The sequence below is a fragment of the Rhinolophus sinicus genome, linkage group LG06 (genome assembly GCF_036562045.2).
Source record: "Rhinolophus sinicus isolate RSC01 linkage group LG06, ASM3656204v1, whole genome shotgun sequence".
Taxonomy (NCBI): domain Eukaryota; kingdom Metazoa; phylum Chordata; class Mammalia; order Chiroptera; family Rhinolophidae; genus Rhinolophus; species Rhinolophus sinicus.
Genome location: NC_133756.1, coordinates 78,253,723 through 78,278,489, shown reverse-complemented (window position 1 = coordinate 78,278,489; position 24,767 = coordinate 78,253,723). Strand labels below are relative to the sequence as shown.

General features: G+C 38.9%; 1 long non-coding RNA gene across 1 annotated transcript in view; it reads right to left on the bottom strand.

Annotated features, from left to right (window-relative positions):
* LOC109436361 (uncharacterized) overlaps window positions 1–21,246 on the bottom strand; it is a 46,255-nt gene extending 25,009 nt beyond the window's left edge. The window contains exon 1 of the long non-coding RNA XR_012497777.1: window positions 20,902–21,246. This is a non-coding gene — a long non-coding RNA (uncharacterized LOC109436361). The remainder of the gene's footprint in view (window positions 1–20,901) is intronic.
* Between the last annotated feature and the right edge of the window lie 3,521 nt (window positions 21,247–24,767).

Genomic DNA, 24,767 nt, shown 5'->3' with positions numbered 1-24,767 from the left:
AGTTTATTTAATCATGAGAATATGATGGAAAAAACATTTGACATTCAAGAAATAAGATTTAGATTGCTTAATGAAATTATAGTATAGTTCTTCTGAAATGTGTCTAATATTATAAGCAAGTGCATCTTCAATAACATTATTTTTATAGAAGTTTGAAAAATATATATTAGCATGATACTGCCAAGTAGGCTGCCATTTTCAGGCCAGAAATTCCTGGAGTTGACTAGGCCTTAAAATACAGGTGTTTTAAAGATGAGAGAGAACAATTTCAACCTGAAGTTGAAACAGAGAACTTGCCACAGCAACATGATCAGTGCACTCCCCACCCCCCCACCCCCAAAAATGTAGACTGAGAGGTTATTATTTTACTGGAACACTTATTACAAGTATCCATTTTGATAACAATTTAAAATTTGTCTTCAAAGTAACTAGAAATGTCTCATCTTCTCTAACAATAATTTATCTGTTATAGGAAAGGCATGCTTCATTTTTCACAAACAAGTCACTAATTATTTCATGCTTTGTCTTCCTATGTTATCTGGTCACCCTTCTCCTCTCCTCTATCCTCCCTTCTTTCTTTTCCCCTCCCTTTTCCTCCCCTTCTTTCCCTTTCTCTTCTTGTCACTGAGTGCCCAAATACTTGTATCAGTTAACTGTACTGTGGACCTCAAGAAAGAATACATCTGTCAAGAAGGACTCCTCATGGTGAACTGGGCACAAATTCATAACTAGAGCCTAGTAGCTAATGCTGACAGAGGCCTCTCTCACATACTATATTTCATGGAAAAGCTACAGATTGAAACTTCAGCCTCCTATATACTGTGCTCTTGCATCTGAGTCAACCCTTTTAAATGAGTTCCTGGTATCATCTTTTGACCAAAGGGTTAAGTAAGACCTGCCCCATCCAACTGGAACTGCACAGCTATATCCTCATTTGCTTCTATACTGGCCAGTCCGAGTGGCTATATAACAACCAATCAGATCATGAGAAGCTGACCAATCAGGGCAGTGCTACTTGGACCAGTCAGAACGTGCAAATTTATATTCCTCATTTGCATAATGGACTAATCAGGAACCAGGACAGGAACTTTATATAAGGTGGCCTCCCCTTTGTCTCCAAGAGTGCACTTGCAGCTTCCACTGGGGGCTGCATGTCTCCAGTATGCAAACTCTTCACTTGAATAAAGTTTATCAGATTGGGAATATTTGTTGACAGTACCCCTCCTTCGTTATAAACATTGTATTTTTCTCTTTAGCTCATGACTGAGTTTCTTGGCCAAGTGCTTTATGGAGGTGTAGGGAATAGAAATGTCACATAAAAATGGAATGAGTTGTGAAAGCAGTCAGTTGCCATCTCTCCCAAGATAGGCAAATCTTTGAATGACCTCCCTGGAAGGAGAGAGCCAAGGACATATTTCAATTTTATAGCACAAGGTTCAGGATATTGAATGAATATGGTTATGACATGATTGAAAATGAAATACACTTCAAAAAGTCTTTAACTGTTCAACAGCACTAAGATAAATTTTACTATATTCATGATTATTCATTTTAGTATTTCTTTTTCCAGTTATTCATTATAGATCTGATGTGAAAACCTGTGGCAGAATGAAATAAAGCACTATTCCTGCTTTCAAAAGGGTTCAGTTAATGCATTCAAAGCTATTGTCATTTTCCTCGTCAAAGATGGCATTGTTGCAATGAGCATACATAAACTTTCTTCCCTACTGAGTAGACCACTTGGAAAAATGATTATTTTATTTTTTCTTATAAGAATAAAATTGCAATCTTTCAACAGACCATGTTGATTATGCCATCTGGCACATAATTTCTATGCTTAAATTAAGCCGAGAAATCAATTCAGTGTTGAAAGATATTATCCGCTTAACATTTTTTCACCTCCAAGCAACTCGAGAAAGTAGGGCAAAAAGTAAGTTGTTTTCATTTCTAAGTATGCGAATTATATAGGTCTTGAATGTTTTCTCCCACATAGAGGAAAATTATAATTTATAAGTGGATAGCTATGATCTACTGGGATTTCATGCCTGTAGTTACACCAAAACTATAACTGGAACGTATCCTGCAAGATCAGGTGATTGGCAGTTGGAGATTAGCATTGGTTAATGGATGATGTAATAAACTGAGTATAAAGACTTGTCTTAAGGAGCTGTTTACATTTTGTTCATATTTAAGCAGTTTGTGGACTCAGGTTGTTACCAATGCTAAAGGCACAAATAAATGAGTGTAATACACAAATCAGGCTGTGCCTAGGGCTACCTAGCAAAATTACGTAACTAACAGGTGCTGTGAACTCAAAAGAAAATAGTGAAACTGGGGGAAAGAGGACTCCTTCAACAGGATCCCTTTGTCATTTTCTTCTTTTTTCTCTCTCTTCCTGCATGATGTGCATCAATGCTCAGTCTAAGAACTTGCCAGTGAATAGCTCAAGCCATGAATAATTTTTGACCAGCCTATAGCTTCTAACACATAGTGAAACTGATCAGCGAGAGGGTACAGGGAAGCTCAAACATTTGTGTAAATTGCTGTCAAAAAAGAGCTTTGAAATGAAGGTATGGATTCATATGGTAGAAAAATGGGGAAAAGATAACAATTAGTTTGAATTTCTGCTTTCACTTTTTTGAGTTACTTTAAAAAAGTGACCTTTAAAATAATAGTTAAACTTTAAGTTTTGCTGTTTAAATAAAGAGTAGGTTTTTTAATTAAGAAAGAAAGAATGGAAAATTCATACTTATTGAGGGTGGAAGAGTCATACAGGTTTAAACACCTGGAGTCATACTATGCTGAGTCTTTGACTCCCACCTGCCAGTTGAGGCCATGGCACGCCTGCCAAACTGCCTGGGGGAGAAAAAGAAAACTTAATGTTTTCATACCAAAGGAAGTTTATGGAGTCACTGCAAGCACTGCAAATGAAGTTTTTAAGAAAATCTAGATTCTAGCTTTAGCTCAGCAATAGCTTCACAATATGTTTGGAGAATAGATACTGTAATTTTTGCTACAAGGACTTTGCATGATAATAACAATAGCAGTGATACTATCATTACTTTCCATGTCAGTTAACAGTATTCAAAATGAATTAATGTGAATTATGCACATGACCTACCACTCCTGCTAGAAAATGCCAATTGATGAAACATTTTGTAAGGATTAGTATATAGGTGCACCTGAGAAAGAATTTCTGATGGGTGCCTTAGCTTTCACATCCTTTTAGCAGAAAGTCAACAAGTCCCATTTGGGGAAAGAAGAAAGCTAATGTAATGAGTAATAAAAGCACACCTCCAGAAGAACCCACCTTATTACTTTGGAGATGCAAAGCCAGGTCTGCTTCCTGCACTTCCCTTCCCCCCTCCCACCCAGTAGTTTAGCTCAGTATTGGAGCCACCATGCGACTTCTCCAATTTTTTTCATTTGTTCAATAAATTAATATTAAAAAGTGAATTAGAACACTATTAAGTTCAAACTCAATCTGTTTTGTCTTTTCACTATGGTTTATAGTTCTAACAATGCCTCCCTGCTCTCCCGACCACTTTTGTTAACTACTGCCAAACACTGCAAGACAAAAAAATGGTAGAAAACGAGTTACCCACATTGGAAAAGGCATAAGCTGAAGAAATTCTAATAAAATTCTGACTCTCATACAATTTGAACTTCCTACCTTTGCAATATGAAATGTACAATTTATATACACTTTCCATGGCAACTTACAGGTGTTAAATTAAGAACAGGAGTAGAGTCAGACAAGGGGATAATCTAATATAACAGCTACAGAGTTCAAACAAAGTTTGTTTCCTTTTTTAATATTATCATCTGGGTGTCTGCAAAATTTCATGCAAATCCATCTTAATTTATTATGTGCTTTGGCTCTTTAATAAAATATTCTGACTATGGTATTTCTACATTTTAGCTGTAAAATTCTCCATAAATAGGGCATTTAATATAATTTTAAATATGTGGAATGATTCAGTTACTGCTAGAGTCCAGAAGAAGAAATACTTACCCCAGGTAGAGAAATCTAGTTTTTACTGGTTTCCAAGAGTATTGTAAATACCCATATGTTGTTCAGATTTAGAGGAAGACAGTGTTAGAATGGCCCTACTATTACCCTAGTACTTTATCTATCACAGGTCTAGGTTAACTTTGATCCAACTCTGCAGATCCACAAATTGTCAAACTAAGTGAGCACTTTGCAAGAACTCTCTGATAAACTTGAGCTGAATCAAAAAAATTTGTTGGTAGCCTTGGTAACCCAATCCTGTGTTTCTAGGAGCTTGGGCTAGCTCTGTTCTGAAATCTACTCCTTCACGTTCATTTTGGAGGATGAGTGAGGAGAGGCCACTGAGCGTTAAGCATACCTTCTCCATCCATCACATTTTCTTCCATGGTTGGAAGAAAATGAAGTGTTAATCTGGGGAGGTTATTCTCAGATGGTGATTGATGATACCTGTCAAGTCCAACAGTAAGTGTTATTTAGGGAAAGTTTGAACACTTCCAGGGCTTTTCAGTTTTAGTTGGAAGAATTGGGGGTGGCGGCACAGACATTCCTTGAAAGTCCTCCTCAGAAGGTTTTTATAAGCGTGTGTGTACATGCACCTGTTTTTACAGGAGAACCACACCTTTCAGACTACCCTTCTGTCTCATGCAAGCAGGTCCTATCTCCCAAAAGCGAATTTAACATTATTGGGGCTTTTGTGATTGTATTGTCTTGTGACTGAGAGAGCAGTATTGAGTTATTTGGATTTAGTACGAGGTCTGACACTTAGGTTCGTGAACTCATCCTAGAAAAAGTGCTACATACATGATTGCTGAATATCACTATGGTCACCTTCAAAGTACTGTCCTTGGGAAGCTATGCACCATTGCCAGCACCTAGTCCACCCTTCAAAGCAATTTTGGAACTCTTTTCCTGGAATGCTCATTAGAGCTGTCATTGTATTACCCTTGATGCCCTGAATGTCATCAAAATGTCTTCAATATTTCCTTTATCCTCAGGTAAAGAAAGAAGTCATTGGGGGCCAGATCAGGTGAGTAGGGAGGGTATTCCAATACAGTTATTTGTTTACTGGCTAAAAACTTCCTCACAGGCAGTGCTATGTGAGCCGGTGCATTGTCGTGATGCAAGAGCCATGAATTGTTAGTGAAAAGTTCAGGCCATCTAACTTTTTCACACAGCCTTTTCAGCACTTCCAAATAGTAAACTTGGTTACCTGTTTGTCCAGTTGGTACAAATTCCTAATGAATAATCCCTCTGATATCAAAAAAGGTTAGCAACATCGTTGCAACAAGTTCGCGAACTTGTCGGACCTCATATGTTCAAACTCCTCTCTTTTCCACATTCCAAGGGGATTTCTTTCCTGAAAAGGGGGGAAATAGGAAAGCAAGTTCCCATGTTTTTATCCAAACATAATCCCTAATACCCTTTCTGTGTGCTCCCTAAAAGGACAGTTGTTTTTAAAAGCAAAATATCAGTTAAGACATACCATGTCACAAAAGGCACCCTCAAAAAGTCATTTGGCTTTTTAGCAGGACCACACTCAAAGCAGAGATCACAATCTATCCCTTTCTTTAAATTCTCCAAAGTGTTTTTGAAATGGTTAATAATAATAAACGAGATAAGGGAATCCAGGTGGCATGGCTGCCGCACCAACAGCAGTTCCTCTATGTTAGGTGTCAGCCAATTTGCAGAACAAAGCTGACCACGTTTCATAAGTAGTGTTTTAAGAAGTGCAGCATTATGTACCTTTCAGAACATGTGCTTCTATTTATTCTTTGTCAGCATGCCATGGCACCTGTGTTAGTTTTATGCCACTGCATGCAGATTCTTTGATGACTGGAATTCTGGTAAGTTCCAGTTGTTATTTCACCTGTGGGAGCACAAGAGCAAAAACCTCCCAGAACACTGAATCTGAAGCACTAAAATGGTTTGGAAAACACCACCACATTTGCAGCATATTAATTTTGTTTATTAAATGCCCATTTTTTTTTTTAAAAAAAATGGTTCTTCTTATGGGTAATAAGAGCAGTAACTAAAAATGAGCAAACATGTTTCTTAGGTTAGGTTAACATAGTGCTGATTGTGGTTACTGTGAGAAGACAAAGTAAAAACTGGATGTCTCCATGAATGACATTGTTCACAGATATATATTAGTCATTATTTGTTGTTCACCGTGTACTGTGCTAGAAGTACTGCACATACATTATCCTACGGAATACTTTAATAGCACTATGAAAGCTTTCAGCATCCTCATTATCTAGAGAAAGGAATAGAAAGTGACTGGCAAAAGGGCTGCCAGGCAATAAATCAGGTAATGTACTAAAACCAAACAGTCTAATTTCAGAGCTTGAACTAGAACCACTACATTAGTGTCTCACAAAGGGTGGGACCAAGAACATGGTGTGTGAAATACTTTCAAATTGAACATAGTGGAACTTTAAACTTTTCCTAATATAATACTTGTGTATTTATTTTTGATGTGTATAAGAAGAAAAATAAAACTAGCCAATCCATCCACTTGCCCTCACGGCCACCATTGCTGCTGCCCGCTCTGCTTCCCCTCAGATCACTGCAGGAACTTTCTAAGGGGTTTCCAGAATTGCTAATATAAGGCCAGTTCTTCACCACAAGCCTGAGTAATGATTATGAATGTCCATTCCCTGCTGAAAATCCTCCAATGGTTTCTCCTTACACACCAAAGGAATTCCAACTCCTTCCTAGAACCTGTGAGGTCCTACCTGAGTTGGTCCCTGCATGAATCTGAAGCCTCATCTCTGGGTGTCTCTATCTCCCTCTTTTGTCCTAGACACACCAGCCTTCCTGGTATTCCTTTGGTATGGTGGATTCATTCTCACACTGGGGCATTTACCCTGCTCTTTTCCCCTGCTGTGGCCTTCCTGGGATAACACTCAAGACTCACTAAATACCACCCTCTCAGAGTGTCACTTACTCAACTTCATCTCCTTTCTTTCTCCTTACCTTTTTTTAGTTTTTTATAGCACTGAGCTGACATTGTGTTTATAGAATGCCCTATATTTATTTGTTTACTGACTCTCTTCTCCATTAATATGTGATTTATGTGAGAAGTTCTTTATCTGTCCTAGTCACAGCTGTATTTCCAGCTCCCAAAAATGTGTAACAAAGTACATGATCAATAAATATTTGTTAATTTGTTATCTTTGAGTGAAGATAAATGTAGGTTTGTAAAGAAAAATATTAAGGGAATTTAAAGAGTGTTATTAAGAAATAGCAGTACAATGGAGATGACAAAAATGATGAAAGTAGAATGAAAATACACGAGTATATTCCACATAATTAAATAAAAGTGAGATTATTGCATTTTCAGCAAACCTTAAGTAATGAATAAGATTCATACATAAAATTAGGCCCATCAGTTAAAGGTATATATTTGCCTATGTAGACTAGTAGATTCTTATAAAAGGTTAGGTTTGCATCTAGAGTTTGGGTAACTAACTAGCACTACTAACTAAATTGAGAAATTTTGTTATAATTCCCTTCTGAATTCCCAGGTCAAATGACTTTAACTGATCTGCAGATAAAAAATAAAATTTCATCTGATTTAGAAACTTGAGCAGTGGCTAGTTAGTAACATCCTTCTGTGTTTTTATTCCACTATGCATGAATGTCACCCATCACTTGTATCCTATTAACTTCTATAAATTGGGTAAATTGTGTTGAATCAATACCTGGATGGAACCAGTAAGAAACTGGTATCTTAAAAGGGAAAGTATTGATATGTTGAGCCAGCCATGGAAATTGAATTATACACCGAAGCCAGAGTAAGGAAAGAATTTTCAGTTCAAAATACTCCACATAAATCTATTTCTTCAAAAGTAGCACATAAAAGAAAAACATACAAATTACAATTTACTTTTTAATTCTGGATTGCATTAAGATTTTATAGTTGAACATGTAAGGAAAAGACAGTGCTAAAATTAAATAGTCTGACTCTTATGAGGATTTTGAGCTGATTTATTAATATGGAGCTTTTTCTAAATCAGTAGAAGCTGCATGGGCTTGAAGTTGCCTGTCTTGGTGGGTGTTTCAAACCCAGTAAGGTCTGTTGCCATCACTCAGTGCTCATTCGCTGCTCACTTTCATCATCACCTCAGCACTCTTTAGCTCCTCTCAGTTGTAATACTAATCACCTTTCATCATTACTGTAGTGAACATGTACCACTAAAAGTACCAATAATTAAATCTCTCACCAGAAGAATGAACAGAACTTAAAGGTTTAAGAATTTCAAATAGGGAGAAAAACAGTGTGAAGAAAGTAACCTAAGAATGGCAGCTGCTAACTGATTGCTTGACTCATTCCCAGCATTGGATTTCTTCTTTGGGGAGTTGGTATTGAAACATTGTTTGGAGGGTTCTGGCAAAATCTATTGGCAGTAAGAGATGATTCTATAATGTTCGTTTGATTCAAAAAGTGGGCAGGGAGAAAAATCTTTGAATGAGGGTACCTTGCTCTATAATTCTCATACAGCAGTGAGGCATGGAAGCCAGAGGCTGCTGGAAATGCTCCTAAATAATTGTATTGCAGACTCTAATAATCACAGTAACTGAAAGACTTCACCCACTATCAAAGGTTCTCAAGTAAAATTTTTCCTCTCATCATTATTTGAAATAGGTGAACGTAGGTGGCTTCCTTTCATACATTCTCATTCGTTCAAGAATATTTAGTGCATATCTACTGTATGTCAGGTACTTTTCTAGTTGCTAGAGACACAGCAGGGAGAAAATGACAAAAATCCCTGCACCCACAGGGCTTATAGTCTAGTGGGGGATAAAGAGAAACAAAACATTTTTTTAAATGTATGACATATGTGACAAATACTACAGAGAAATAAAGAAGGAATGGGAACCTTAAGCCAAATACTCTAAGAAGAGACAAAGAAGGTCATTATATAATGATAAAAAATCAATCTATCAAGAAGATATAATATTTGTAAATATTTATGCATCCAACATAAAAGTACCTAAATATTAAAACAAATACTAACAGACCTGAGGGGAAAATAGACAGCACTACCATAATAGTAGAGGCCTTCGATATCTGACTTTGAATAAGGAATAGATTATCCAGGAAACATTGAAGTTAAACTACACATTAGACCAGATGGATTTAACAGATATTTACTAAACATTTCAAACAATGGCAGCAAGATCCACATTCATCTTTAGCACACATGTAACATTCTTCATGATAGATAATATATTAGGCCAAAATAGCTTAATAAATTTCAGAAGATTGAAATCACATTAAACATATTTTCTGACTACAATGATATCAAATTAGACATCAATTATAAGAAGAAAACAAAATTTACAAATATGTGGAGATTTAACAACATGCTACAGAAAACAACCTATGGGTCAAAGAAGAAATCAAAAGGAAATAAAAAAATATCTTGAGACAAATAAAACTGAAAATACAACATACCAAAATGCAGCAAAAGCAGTTATAAGAGAGAAGTTCTTAATAATAAACGCCTATATAAAGAAAAAGGAAGAAGCGGGGATTTCTGGTAAAGACAGCAGAGTAAGTAAACTCTGTGCTTGCCTCCTCTCATGACCACATCAAAATTACAACTAAACTACAGAAAAACTATCGTTGAGAATTGCCTGAAATCTAGCTGAACCGAAGTTTTACAACTAAGGACATACAGAAGAAGCCACCTCGAGATTGGCAGACAAGGAAGACACATGGAACAGGCTGGTCCTACACCATCGTGTTACAGTTAAATATCAGGAAGGGATATCTCAGCTATGAATATCCCCTCCGAAGGAGCAAGAGGACACAGCCCCAATCCAGGCTCCCCAGCACAGGGTTGCAGTGCTGGGGAGAGAAGTCCCCACAACTTCTGGCTGTGAAAACCAGCAGAAATTAAGGTTGGATGAGATGGAGGGTGGCTGGAGTCCCAGCAGTTCCTCTTAAAGGGCCCGCACCTGGAAGTACTTGCTGTTGGACTCACTCACTCTGAGCTCCAGCATTAGGGCAGCAGATTGAAAGGCATCAGGGACATATGAGGAGGAACTGAGTTGTCTGGCTATAGGGCAAGGGCTGGAGGGGCAGCATTGTCCCAGACAAAAGTGTTGGCAGAATCCATTGTTTCTTTATTGAGCACTCCCCCCTCCTGGTATGCAGATGCAGGTGGCCTCCATCTCAGAATTTCCATTAACCTGGCTAACACCATTCGTTCACCCTGCCCTAATGATTCCCTGAGATCTCACCCCACCCAACTTTCAGGCACTGCCAAAGTTTCCTGTGGCTTTTCCATACAAATGCTCTGTCTTGGCTCATCCTGCACACTTTCCTAAAACCTCTCAAAGGTTAAAAAAACAGAAAGAAGCAGCATCTGGCCCTGGTATGTCCAATACTTTGTGCTGAGCAGCCATATGACTGGCACTAGCAGCAGCTGGCCTCAGATCATGGCTTTGCCTTTCCCAGGCACCTTCAATCCCAGCACCCGTGGCTTCCATCTGCAAATTGCTATGTAGCTCATGTCATGTGGCCCATGTCCAGGTCACAAGCTGTAGCTGAACTTGTCCTGCAGCAGGGCCTCTCACAGGAGGCCTCAGGACTGGCACATCTAGTGGCCAGCTTTGGACTCAGCTGTAGCGTCATCTGGGTGCCTCCATGAGTGACACACCCAAAGGGCAGTCTGGACCAGCACCAGAGCCCTGCTAAAGCTAATCCTGCCCTGTAGTGTAACCCTTTGCATAACAGCTCCTCCACTGTAGTCACAGCCATTCCTCACAATCAGTTAGACCAAGCGCCAATCCCTTCCTTGAACAGCAACCAAGGATCAACTATAACAGATGGGCACACACAACCCACACAAGGAACACACCTGGAGAACCCAGTTCAGGTGACCAGGGAGACTGTGCCACTGGGCCCCACTGCACATCTACTATATAAGGACACTCTACTAAAACCTGGAACCTTACCTAATACATAGAAACAAATACAGGGAGGCAGCCAAAATGGGGAGACAAAGACACATATCCCAAATGAAATAACATAACAAGTCACCAGAAAAATAACTAAACAAAATGGAGACAAGCAATCTACCAGACGCAGAGTTTAAAACACTGATTATAAGGATACTCAATGATCTCAGGAAGAACTTCAACAAAGAGCTAAGAAAAGTAAAAATTGAGATATAAAACATAACATAATATAGAAATGAAGAATACAGTAACTGAAATAAAGAATACATTAGAGAGAACCAACAGTAGATTGGATGAAGCAAAGAATCAAATCAGTGATTTAGAAGATAAGATAGCAGAAAACGTTTACACAAAACAGCAAAATGAAAAAGAATCCAAAAACACGAGCATGGTTTACGGAATCTCTGGTACATCAAGTGTAACAACCTTCACATCATAGGGGTACCAGAAGGAGAAGAGAGAGAGCAAGGAATTGAAAACCTATTTGAGGAAATAATGATGGAAAACTTCCCTGACCTAGTGAAGGAAATATACTTACAAGCCCAGGAAGCACAGAGAGTCCCAAAAAGATGAACTCAAAGAAGCCCACACCAAGAAGCATTGCAATTAAAATGCCAAATAAAAAAAAAATGGAATAATCTTTTTTAAAAAGCAAGCTAAAAGCAGTTAATTACCTACAAGTGTGCTCCCATAAGACTGTCAGCTGATTTCTCAACAGGAAGCTTACAGTCCAGAAGGGATTAGTACTAAATATTCAAAGTGATGAAAAGCAAGACCTACAACCAAGATTACTCTACCCAGAAAAGCTATCACTTATAATCAAAGGACAGATGAAGAACTTCCCAGACAACAAAACCTAAAGAGTTCATCACCACCAAACCGGTATTACAAGGAATTTAGAAAGACTACTTTAAGATGAAAAAAAAGAAAAGATAAAATAATGTGAATAATAAAATGGTAATAACTACATATCTATCAATAATTACTTTCATTGTAGATGGTTTAAATGCTCCAATCAAAATATAGGCTGGTGAATGAATAAGAAAACAAGATCCTTACACATGCTGCACACAAGAGACTCATTTCAGATTAAAAGACACACACACACACTGAAAGTTGAGGGGGTGTGGCAGTACTGGGCTGGGGGGAGGGACATACAGGAAACACCAGCCAGCTTCTTTTAGCCCACGCAGCCCACACCTTTCTGGGCAGGTGCTGGTGGGGCAACTAGAACCCCTGAAACACACAGACAGGTTTAGTATTGGGTTGCAGAGGCAGTTCAAGGTTTTCAGAAGCTCAGAACACTTTCGCCTTCCACATCCCCTCATGGAAGAGGTGCCCTAAGACACAGGTAACCTGATAACAGATAAGAAGCCCATCTTCCAGTGGCTGACTGTGGTGTTCTCAGCAGCCACTTGGGTGGGCGAGAGCAGAAACTGCACTGACTTTGTAGAAACCAATGATTATACCCCATAGCCTTGCACACCTAGAGCTGCATTGCCAGGGGCACGGCTGGCACCGCCTATGGAAGATGCAGAGGAGATTTTTTACAGTAGTGGACAACCTGGAGATTGCTGGTGGGCATTAAGCCAAGACTCGTGCTGTATACATATCCAGTAGTACCTCGGTTTTCGAATGTCTCTGTTGACGGCATTTCAGTTTATGAACGTCATAAATGTTATGGATCTATGGTATCATTAGATAGCATAATTCATGCTAAATTGGCAGTTTTAGGGCTGATTTTAAAGGTATGGAATGGATTAATCCATTTTGCATTACTTTCTATGGGGAAACTGAGCCTTGTTTTTTGAACATTTCAGAACTTGAATGGACTTCCGGAACGGATTACGTTAAAAAACCGAGGTACCACTGTATATATATATATATATATATATATATATATATATATATATATATATATATATATATATATGTTTTTTAAGGAGGTCTGGCAATTATGTTCACGAACTTGTTACAAGATGTTGTTAACCCTTTTTTTGTATCAGAGGGATTATTCATTATGAATTTGTACCAACTGGACAGTTAACAAAGTTTACTATTTGGAAGTGCTGAAAAGGCTGTGTGAAAAAGTTAGATGACCTGAATTTTTCACCAACAATTCATGACTCTTGCATGACAACAATGCACCAGCTCACACAGCACTGTGAGGAAGTTTTTTTAGCCAGTAAACAAATAACTGTATTGAAGCACCCTCCCTACTCACCCGATCTGGCCCTCAATTACTTCTTTCTTTACCTAAAGATAAAGGAAATATTGAAAGGAAGACATTTTTGTGACATTCAGGACATCAAGGGTAATATAACAACAGCTCTGATGACAATTACAGAAAAAGAGTTTCAAAATTGCTTTGAAGTATGGACTAGGCACTGGCATCGGTGCATAGCTTCCCAAGGGGAGTACTTCGAAGGTGACTATAGTGATATTCAGCAAAGAAGTACATAGCACTTTTTTTCTAGGATGAATTCGCGAACATAATTGTCTATCTCTTTTCTTGTCTTTTTCTATTTTTTGTTCTGTTTTTGTTTTCTCTATTTTTGTATTTTTGTTTGTTTTGAGTGTTTGGTGTTGTTATGTGTGAATGTATATGCTATTTTTTTTTTTTTTTTTTTTTTTTTTGTGCGGTTATTGGTTTGTTTTGTTTTGAAATTGATGGCCCTGCCCAAGGGGCACCAGAATCAACACACTCAGAGGCCAGCTTTCCACCAAACCGGAGCACTACCTGGTTTGACCTACAAGGAGCACATCCAATAGAAATTTACAACAGGCACAAAAGCCCACAGGGGTGAAGCTCTCGCACAGTGGCTCATACTCTGGGGACATTGCCAATCTTCACAGCTAGTCAGCCTGGGAGTCAATCACACCCACTGACAAGCCAAAAGCAATCAAGGCTCAACTACAACAGGAGAACGCACACAACACAAGGATTCCTCTGGAACACACACACAGGAGATTAGAGAGACTGAGCAATACTACTACAAAGGTCACTTTGTACTACACAAGGCCACCCAGCAAAGACTGAGAGACATTTATGATTTACATAATAGAAGCAAACACAGAGCTACAGCTAGAATGAGGAAACAAAGAAACATGTCCCAAATAAAAGAACAGAGGACACCTCCAGAAATGGAACTAAATGAAAAGGAGGCAGTCAACCACTAGACACAGAGTTTAAAATATTGATGATAAGAATGATGAAGGAACTTACTGAGAATTTCAACAAAGTGATAGGAAACATAAAGAAGGATATAGAAACAATGAAAAATAACCAGTAATAAAAAAAGAATACAATAACTGAAGTGAAGAATACACTAGAAGACATTACCAGCAAAATAGATGAAGCAGAGGATTGAATCAGCAATTTAGAAGATAAAGTACTAGAGCTCACCCTGTCAGAACAACAGAAAGAAAAAAGAATGAAAATAGTTTCAGAGACATGTGGTATAACATCAAGTAAAACAACATTCACATCATCAGAATACCAGAAGGAGAAGAGAAGGAGCAAGGGATTGAGAACATATTTCAAGAAATAATGACCGAAAACTTCCTGAACCTGGTGAAGGAAAATGACATAGAAGCACAGGAAGCGCAGAGAGTTCCAAACAGGATAAACCCAAACAGGCCCACACCAAGACACATCATAGTTAAAATGGCAAAGGTTAAAGGCAAAGAGAGAATCCTAAAAGCAGCAAGAGAAAGACAGCTAGTTACTCACAAGGGAGCTCTCATAACACTTCCAGCTGACTTTTCTACAGAAACTTTGCAGGGTAGAAGGGAGTGGCTGGAAATATTCAAAGTGATGAAAAACAAAGGTCTACAACCAAGATTGCTCTACCCAGCAAGACTAACATTTAAAATTGAAGGAGAGATAAAGACCTTGCCAGAAAATAACAAGCTAAAAGGCATTCGTTACCACCAAACCAGTACTGCAGGAAATGTTAAAAGGGCTTCTTTAAGCAAAAGAATGGTGAAAACAAGCTAACTAATGAAGGCCAGAAATACAAGTAATAAAATGGCAATAACTATGTACCTATCAATAATCACTTTAAATGTAAACCAATTAAATGCTCTGATCAAAAGACATAAGGTAGCTGAGTGCATAAGAAAACAAGACCCATGGATATGCTGTTTACAAGAGACCCATCTCAGATCAAAAGACACATACAGACTGAAAGTGAAGGGATGGAATAAGACATTTCATGTAAGTCGAAATGAGAAAAATTCTGGGGTAGCAATACTTATACCAGACAAAATAGATTTTAAAACAAAGATGATAAGAAAAGACAAAGAAGGGCAGTACATAATAATAAAAGGATCTATCCAACAACAGCTCATAATCCTAGTGAACATCTATGCACCCAACGTAGGATCACCTGACTATATAAAACAGACATTGACTGACATAAAGTCAGAGATCAACAGTAACACTATCATAGTAGGGGACTTTAACACCCCACTGACACCAATGGACAAATCCACCAGACAGAAAATCAGAATGGAAACAACAGTCTTAAATTACACATTAGAACAGTTGGATTTAATCAATATTTTTAGAACATCGCACTGCAAAGCAGCAGAATATACATTCTTCTCATATGCACATGGAACATTTTCCAAGACAGACCACATGCTAGGCTACAAAAGAATTCTCAATAAATTTAAGAAGATTGAAATCATACCAAGTGTATTCTCTGACCACACGGCTATGAAAGTAGAGATCAATTACAAGAAGAAAACTGGAAAACACACCAACACATGGAGGCTGAATAACAGGTTACTCTTAATAAATAAAGAGTGGGTCAATGATGAGATCAAGGGAGAAATAAAAAATTACCTTGAGACAAACAAAAATGAAAACACAATGAACCAAAATCTATGGGATGTAGCAAAAGAAGTCCTAAGAAGGAAATTCATTGTAATGCAGGCCTACCTAAAGAAACAGGAAAAATCTCAAATCAACAGTTTATGTTTACACCTAAAGGAACTGGAAAAAGAACAGCAAACTAAACTCAAAAGGAGTACAAGGAAAGAAATAATAAAGATCAGAGTGGAAATAAATGAAATACAGATTAAAAAAATACAAAAGATCAATGAAACCAAGAGCTGGTTCTTTGAAAAGATAAACAAAATTGGCCAACATTTAGCCATATTCATCAAGGAAAAGAAAGAGAGGACCCAAATTAATAAAATCAGAAATAAAAGAGAAGTGACAACAGACACCACAGAAATGCAAAAAAAAATTTAAGAAAATACTACGAGCAACTATACGCCAACAAATTATACAATTTGGAAGAAATGTTAAATTTCTAGAAGTGTACAATCTTCCAAGATTGAATAAAGAAAAAACAGAAACTCTGAACAGACAGATTACTACCAAAGAAAATGAATTGGTAATCAACAAGCTCCCAAAAAACAAAAGCCCTGGACCAGATGGCTTCATACGTGAACTTTACCAAAAATTCAAAAAAGAATTATCACCTATTCTTAAACTGTTTCATAAAATCCAGAAGGAGGGAAGCCTCCCAAGCTCATTTTACGAGGCCACTATCACCCTGATCCCAAAACCAGAAAAACACATTACAAAAAAAGAAAATTATAGGCCAAGATTCTTAATGAACATACATGCAAAAATCCTCAACAAAATATTAGCAAACCTAATCCAGTAATACATTAAAAAGATCATATACCACAATCAAGTGGGATGCATTCCTCGTATGGAAGGTTGATTCAATATCCGCAAATCAATTAATGTGATACACCACATTAACAAAATGAAAAATAAAAATCATATGGTCATATCAATAGATGCAGAAAAGACATTTGACAAAATCCAACATCCAAATATGATAAAAACTCTAAGCAAACTGGGAATAGAGGAATCATAGCTCAACATAATAAAGGCCATTTATGATAAACACACAGCTAACATTGTACTTCATGGAGGAAAGCTAAAAGCATTCCCCTTAAGGTCAGGAACAAGACAAGGTTGTACACTTTCATCAGTTTTATTCAACATAGTGATGGAAGTTCTAGCCACAGCAATCAGACAAGAAAAAGAAATGAAAGGCATCCAAACTGGAAAGGAGGAAGTAAAATTGTCATTATTTGCAGATGACATGATACTGTATATACAGAACCGCAAAGATTCCACCAAAAAACTATTAAAACTGATAAATGAATTTAGTAAAGTACTAGGATACAAAATTAATATTCAAAAATCAGTTGCATTTGTATACACCAAAAACAATCAGAAGGAGAAATTTAGAAAACAATCCCATTTACAATTGCTTCAAAAATAATAAAATACTTAGGAATAAATTAAAACCAAGGAAGTAAAAGACCTGTACTCAGAAAATTATAAGACATTGAAGAGAGAAATTTAAAAAGACACAAATAAGTGGAAACAGATACCATACTCATGGATAGGAAGAATTAATACTCATATAGTTAAAATGTCTATACTACCCAAAGCAATATATAAATTCAACCCAATCCTTATCAAAATATCAATGACATTTTTCACAGAATTAGAACATATAATCCTAAAATGTATATGGAATCATAAAAGACCCCAAATACCCACAGCAATCTTGAGAAATAAGAACAAAGTGGGATGTATCAAGCTACCTGATATCAAAGCATACTGCAAGGCTATAATAATCAAAACAGCATGGTATTGGATTAAAAACAGACACATAGATCAATGGAACAGGAATAGAAAGCCCAGAAATGAATCCATGCCTATATGGTCATTTAATCTATGACAATGGAAGCAAGAATTTACACTGGGGCAAAGACAGTCTATTTAATAAATGGTGCAGAGGAAACTGGACAGACACATGCAAACAAATGAAGCTGGACCACCTTCTTACACCATATGCAAAAATACACTCAAAATGGATTAACGACTTAAATTTAAGACATGAAACCATAAAACTCCTAGAAAAAAATACAGGAAGTAAACTCACAGATATTACTCTTAGTAATATTTTTACTGATATCTCCCCTTAGGCAAAGGAAAAAGAAAATAAACAAATGGGCCTACATCAAACTAAAAATTTTTTCACAGCAAAGGAAACCATCAATAAAACAAAAGGGCATCCTACTGAATGGGAGAAGGTATTTGTCAATGATACATCTGAAAAGGATTACTATCCAAAATTTATATATATATATAAAAACCTACAAAACTCAACAGCAAAAAAGCAAACAACCCAATTAAAAAATGGGCAGAAGATATGAAGAGACATTTCTCTGAAGAGGGCATACATATGGCCAACAGACATATGAAAAAATGCTAAACATCACTAATCATCAGAAAAATGCAAATAAAAACCACAATGAGATACCACTTTACTCCTGTCAGAATGGCTATCATCAATAAATCAACAAACAACAAGTGCTGGCGAGGATGTGGAGAAAAGGGAACCCTCATGCACTGTTGGTAGGAGTGCTGACTGGTGCAGCCACTACAGAAAACAGTATGGAGGTACCTCAAAAAATTGACAATGGAACTACCTTATGACCCAGCAATTCCACTCTGGGTATCTATCCAAAAAAAATCGAAAACTCTAATTCAAAAAAATATATGCACCCTGTTTATTGTAGTGCTATTCACAATAGCCAAGACATGGAAACAACCAAAATACCCATCGATAGACAAGTGGATAAAGAAACTGTGATACATTTATACAATGAAGTATTTCTTAGCCATAAAGAAGCATGAAATCTCACCATTTGCAACAACGTGGAGAATAGTATGCTAAGTGAAGTTAGTCAGACGGAGAAAGACAAATACCATATGATCTCACTTATATGTGTAATCTAAAGAACAGAATAAATGAACAAACACAACAGAAATAGGCTCAGAGATATATGGCAAAAAAATAAAAAAGTGATGGTTGCTAGAGGGGAGGGAGGGATGGGGGAGAAAGTAAAGGGATTAGAAAGCACAAATTAGTAGTCAAAATATTGTCATAGAGATATGAAATACAGTTTGAGAAATATAATCAATAATGTTGTAAAGATTATGTAGAGTGCCAGATGGGCACTGGACTTATTAGGGAGACCACTTCACAGACTACATACATGCCTAACCACTGTGCTATACACCTGAAGATGAAGTTAAATAATATTGAATATCAACTATAATTAAATACACACACACACACACTCACACACACACACACACACACAAAACGTCTGACAATTAAGTCTGTGAACTCATCCTAGAAAAACTGTTACGTACCTCATTGCTGACTATCACTATGGTTTCCTTCAAATTATTCCCCCAGGGAAGCTATGCTCTGATGCCAGTGCCTCGTTGACCCTTGAAAGCAATTTTGAAACTCTTTTTCTGGAAAGGCTATCAGCGATGTTGTCGTATTACACTTAATGTACAGAATGTCATCAAAATGTCTTCCTTTCAATATTTCCTTTATCTTTAGGTAAAGAAAGCAGTCACTGGGGGCCAGACCAGGTGAGTAGGGAAGGTGTTCCAATACAGTTATTTGTTTACTGGCTAAAAACTCCCTCACAGATAGTGCTGTGTGAGTTGGTGCACTGTCGTGATACAAAAGCCATGATCTGTTGATGAAAATTTCAGGACATCTAACTTTTCACGCAGGTTTTTCAATACTTCCAAATAGTAAACTTGGTTAACCGTTTGTCCAGTTGGTATAAATTCATAAAGAATAATCCGTCTGACATCAAAAAAGTTAGCAACATAATTTTTACTTTTGATTTGGACCAACGGAACTTTTTTGGTCATGGAGAATTGGCTGACTTCCATTGTGTACTTCGATGGTTTGTTTCAGGGTCATATTCGTACACCCACATTTCATCACCAGTGATAACATGGCGTAAAACATCATCTTGCCTCTCCAAAAGGTCTTGGGAATCTTTGACTCCCCTTTGGTTTTGCTTATTGGTGAGTTCCTTTGGGATCATTTTTGCACACACCTTTTTCATGCCAAGATTTTCAGTTAAGATTTTCCTAAATGTTTCTCTATCGATATTTACTTGGTCTGCTATGCTTCTCACAGTCAGCCAATGATTTTGACAGAGTTCGAGGAACGTTTGCAATGTTTTCATCAGTTCTTCTTGTAACTGGCTGCCCTGACCTCTATTCATCAGTGATGTGCTCTCTACCCCCAGAAAAAAATTTAATCCATATGTACACTGTCGTTTTCTTCATTATATTATCCCCATATAGTTGGACTAACATGCCCGATTTCACTTCCACTCTTGCCAAATTTAACAAGAAATTTAATGTTTGTTCATTGTTCTAATTCAAGCTCAGACATTCTAATGACAGCACACAAAACACGCAACAACAATAATGAACACCACTCAGCAAGATAACCCCACACGTCGACACAAACACAGCTGTGAGACATTGATATGCCAAGGTTATAAAACCTTACCGAGGTGTTTGTACAGTGCTGCCAATGTAAGCGTATGGTGGCAAGTTTGTGAAGTGAATTGTCAGACCTTTAGACTCATGGGATGTGGAGTATAGCATAGGGAATATAGAAAATGGAATTTTAACAGCTATATAATATCAGATGGGTAGTATTTTGGGGGGGGTTATCACTTTGTGGGGGGTACAGGTGTCTAACTATTACATTGTTTTGCACAACTGAAACTAATTTTAAAAATGTAAAATACAAAAAGAAGAAAGAAAGAAAGAAAGAAAGAAAGAAAGAAAGAAAGAAAGAAAGAAAGAAAGAAAGAAAGAAAGAAAGAAAAGGGAAGGAAAAAAATATTTCAGGAAAATGGAAACAAACAAACAAAAAGATGGGGTAGCAACACTTATACCATACAAAACTGTGGCGAGCCAGCCACCACGAGTCGATCAGTACCTGAAAAGGGGAGTGGGAATGAAAAAAGACACTCACACAGTATGATGATGGCGATCGCGGACCCCAGTGATGCTGAAGCCGTTGAGTTTATTCTGTCCCCAGAATTTATACATTCTGTGGACGTGCAGTTTAACAAGCACAAAAATGCATTACCTCATTAACAGTAAATCTTTAACTTTAGACACAGAAACTACAAAATCACTGAAACTACAAAAGATGATTATCTTATCAATTGCCCTGATAGGCATCAGCCTTCTGTGTCTGGGAACTGGCCGCTCCCACCACATTCCTGAGCAGCTTGCAAGCACCCTCCAGGTGCAGGCAGAGACAATTGCCTCAGGGGGAGGAAACAGGTTAAGCATAAACCGAGCCATTCTGTTAAGGCTCAGAGTTAGCTGTAACCATGGCTCCCCACACAAAACAGACTATAAAACAAAGGCTATGTCGTGCGGGAGACCCTGCTCGCTGCGTCATTTGTCGTGCGGGGCGGCCTGCGGGGTCTCAGCTCCCGCTCCCCATACAAGAACGCAGGACATGGTGAGGCCAAAAAGGAACACCCACGGAGCCATAGGTAGGGGAGTCATACCACTATATTCTGTCTGGCGGCACTATACTCTCACTGGAGGCTGGATCCACACTGTCCGCAAACCGCCATCCACGCTTGCCAGACCAGCCGCCATCTTCTTGCTAGCCCCCATTCTTTCTCTTCTCCTTCTCCTCCGTAGCCGCAGCAGTTATATTGGCAGCTAATTGGCTCACTGGCTACAGCTGACGGCCAATCAGCCACAGCTGACGGCCATCTACTACCCGAGCCAGCACTCCTCCACGTGAGGCCGAGAGCCTGGAAACTACTTTCTGGGGCTCTGTCCCCACACTCCACCCCTACAGGCTCTCGCCTCACAATCTACGCGACAAGCGTCTTCCGCGAGGGGACCTGTGCGAGGAGCCTGGGGGTGAATGCAATATCCTGGACACAGCCAGTCTCTCTGGGCACAGCCAGGGTTTCTCAGGGCACCACCAGCGCCTCTGGGCACGGCCAGACTTCCTGGACTTCTTAGGGTACCACCTGTCTTCCCGGACACAGCCAGGGTTTCTCAGGGCACTGCCACTCTCTGTGGGCACAGCCACACTTCCTGGACACAGCCAGGGCTCTCAGGGCACTGCCACTCTCTGTGGGCACAGCCACACTTCCTGGACTCAGCCAGGGCTTTCAGGGCACTGCCACTCTCTCTGGGAACAGCCCGACTTCCTGGGCACAGCCAGGGTATCTTCAGGGCTCAGCCAGACTTCCTGGACTCAGCCAGGGCTCTCAGGGCACTGCCACTCTCTCTGTGCCTCTCAGGGTACCCTACTGGAACAACAGCGACTCACAGTTAAGGTGCTTACATATTCTCAATGGCGGCCAGTCAAGACACAAAAGCAAATATCCCCCAGTTCCACTAACAACAGTTCCCAAACAAACAGTCAAGCGGTCCATTAAATTAGGGATGGAAGGCAATTCCCCATAGTCCATAGTCATTCGCCAGGGCTGTCCTGGGGGTGAGGGATGATCTTGACCTCACCCTTATCTCCCACGGAGGACTCAGCAAGCATTACCTCCTGGGACTATAAGTCCTGCATCCGGGCTGCCCGAGCAGGAACCTCCCGGCCCACAGGGCCGCAACGACCTTCGCTTTCTCCGGCCTGTGCTGGTTGGGGAACCGTCCACATCTTTCCACCCCTCCATGGGGCTCCATCTCTCCAGCAGCTGCATGGCTTTTCCTGTGCTGGTGGGAGAACCGTCCACGTCCTCCCACCCCTCCACGGGGGTCCAGCTCTCCGGCAGCTGCTCCTCCTGGTCTTCCTCAGACTGGGTGTTCATACACACAAACTGCTCCACCGTCCTTTGGAGAGCTTTGGCCGGCACCATACCCTGCTCGCTGCGCCATTTGTCATGCGGGAGACCCTGCTCGCTGCGCCATTTGTCGTGCGGGAGACCCTGCTCGCTGCGCCATTTGTCGTGTGGGAGACCTGCGGGGTCTCTGCTCCCGCTCCCCATACAAGAACGCAGGATATGGTGAGGCCAAAAAGGAACACCCACGGAACCATAGGTAGGGGAGTCATACCACTACGGTCTCACTGGAGGCTGGGTTCACTGGACGTGCGACCTGCTGTCCCTTTTGTCTGCAACCCACCGACGACTCTCTTTCACTCTCCTCCACTCTCCTCCATAGCCGCAGCAGTTATATTGGCGGCTAATTGGCTAACTGGCTACAGCTGACGGCCAATTAGCCACAGCTGACGGCCATCTACTACCCGAGCCAGCACTCCTCCACGTGAGGCCGAGAGCCTGTAAACTACTTTCTGGGGCTCTGTCCCCACAGGCTATAACAAGAAATTAAGAAGGACTCAGAAATGCCACTTCTGGGTATTTTCTGAAGAATCCCAAAGTGTTACTTCGAGGCGACATGTGCATCCATATGTTTGTGACAGAATTGTTTACAATGGCCAAGACATGGAGTCAGTCTGGGTGTTTGTTAATGGATGAATAGATAAAGAGGAGATAGAATATATATACAATGGAATGTTGCTCGGCCATGGAAGGGAATGGGTTCTTGCCATTTGTGGCAACATGGATGGACCTGGTGGGTACTGTGCTATGTGGAGTGTAAGACAGAGAGAGACAGATGCAATGTGATTTTGCTTATATGTGGAATCTAAAGAACAAAATAAACAAACAAAACAGAAATAAATTCATAGATACAGAGAATATTTTCATGGTTGCAAGATTAAAGAGGGTAGGGGGAGTGGGTGAAAAAGTGGAAGGGATTAAGAAATACAAATTTGTTGTTACAAATAGTCATGGGGATATAAAGTAAAGCATTGGGAATATAGTCAATAATGTTGTAGTAACTATGTAAAAGGTGAGGTGGATACTAGACTAGTCAGCGTGATCATGTCTTAAATTATATAAGTGTCTCACCACTACGCTACACATCTGAAATTAATATAAAATAATATTGAATGTGAATTGTAACTGAAAATTTTTAAAAAGGGGAAATATAGTGAAGGGGAATAAAAAGTTTAAATTTTGGGGTATAAAGCAAATAAAACATGGGGATGTAGTGTACAGTATAGGGAATACAGTCAATAATATTGTGATAGCGTGGTACCACGTCAGGTGGTTGCTGGACTTATCATGGTGATCACTTCTTTAGGTATGTAAATGTTGAATCATTATGGTGTATACCTTAAACTAATATAATATTGTATGTTAGCTATATTTTAATAAAAATCTTCAAAAAATAAAAATACATAAAATTTGTTAATAAATAAAGGAAGATAAAGCTCAAAAACAACCTAACTTTATACCACAAGGAACTCGAAAAAGAAGAACAAACTAATCCTAAAGTTAGTAGAAGGAAAGAAATAACAAAGATCATAGAGGAAATAGAGATTAGAAAGACAATAGAAAAGATTGAGAAAACCAGAGCAGTTTTTTTAAAAAGATAAACAAATTAAGAAATCTTTAGCATACTTACTAAGAAATAAAGAGGACTGAAATAAATAAAATTAGAAATGAAAGAGGAGACATTATAATTGATATCACTCAATACAATCAAATCACAGAGGAGCAAGAGATTCGCAGCCTCAAGAGATTGGAGTTCCGATCTGGTCGACTGGCGATATTTATTGATTACAAACAAAGAACATCACATGATTTAAGGCAGAGTCTGTGAAACTCTTACACCACCTGCGAAAAACAATTTCAAAACCCAATAATTTATCACAAGACAGCCAAAGCATAATGTCCCATGATGACTAAGGTGTGGTATGCACCTCCCTGGGGGAGAGAGTCTCTCGGGTGAAACAATGCCATGAGCTGAGCAGAAAAGAGCTTGATCTTACCGCTCTAATGGTCC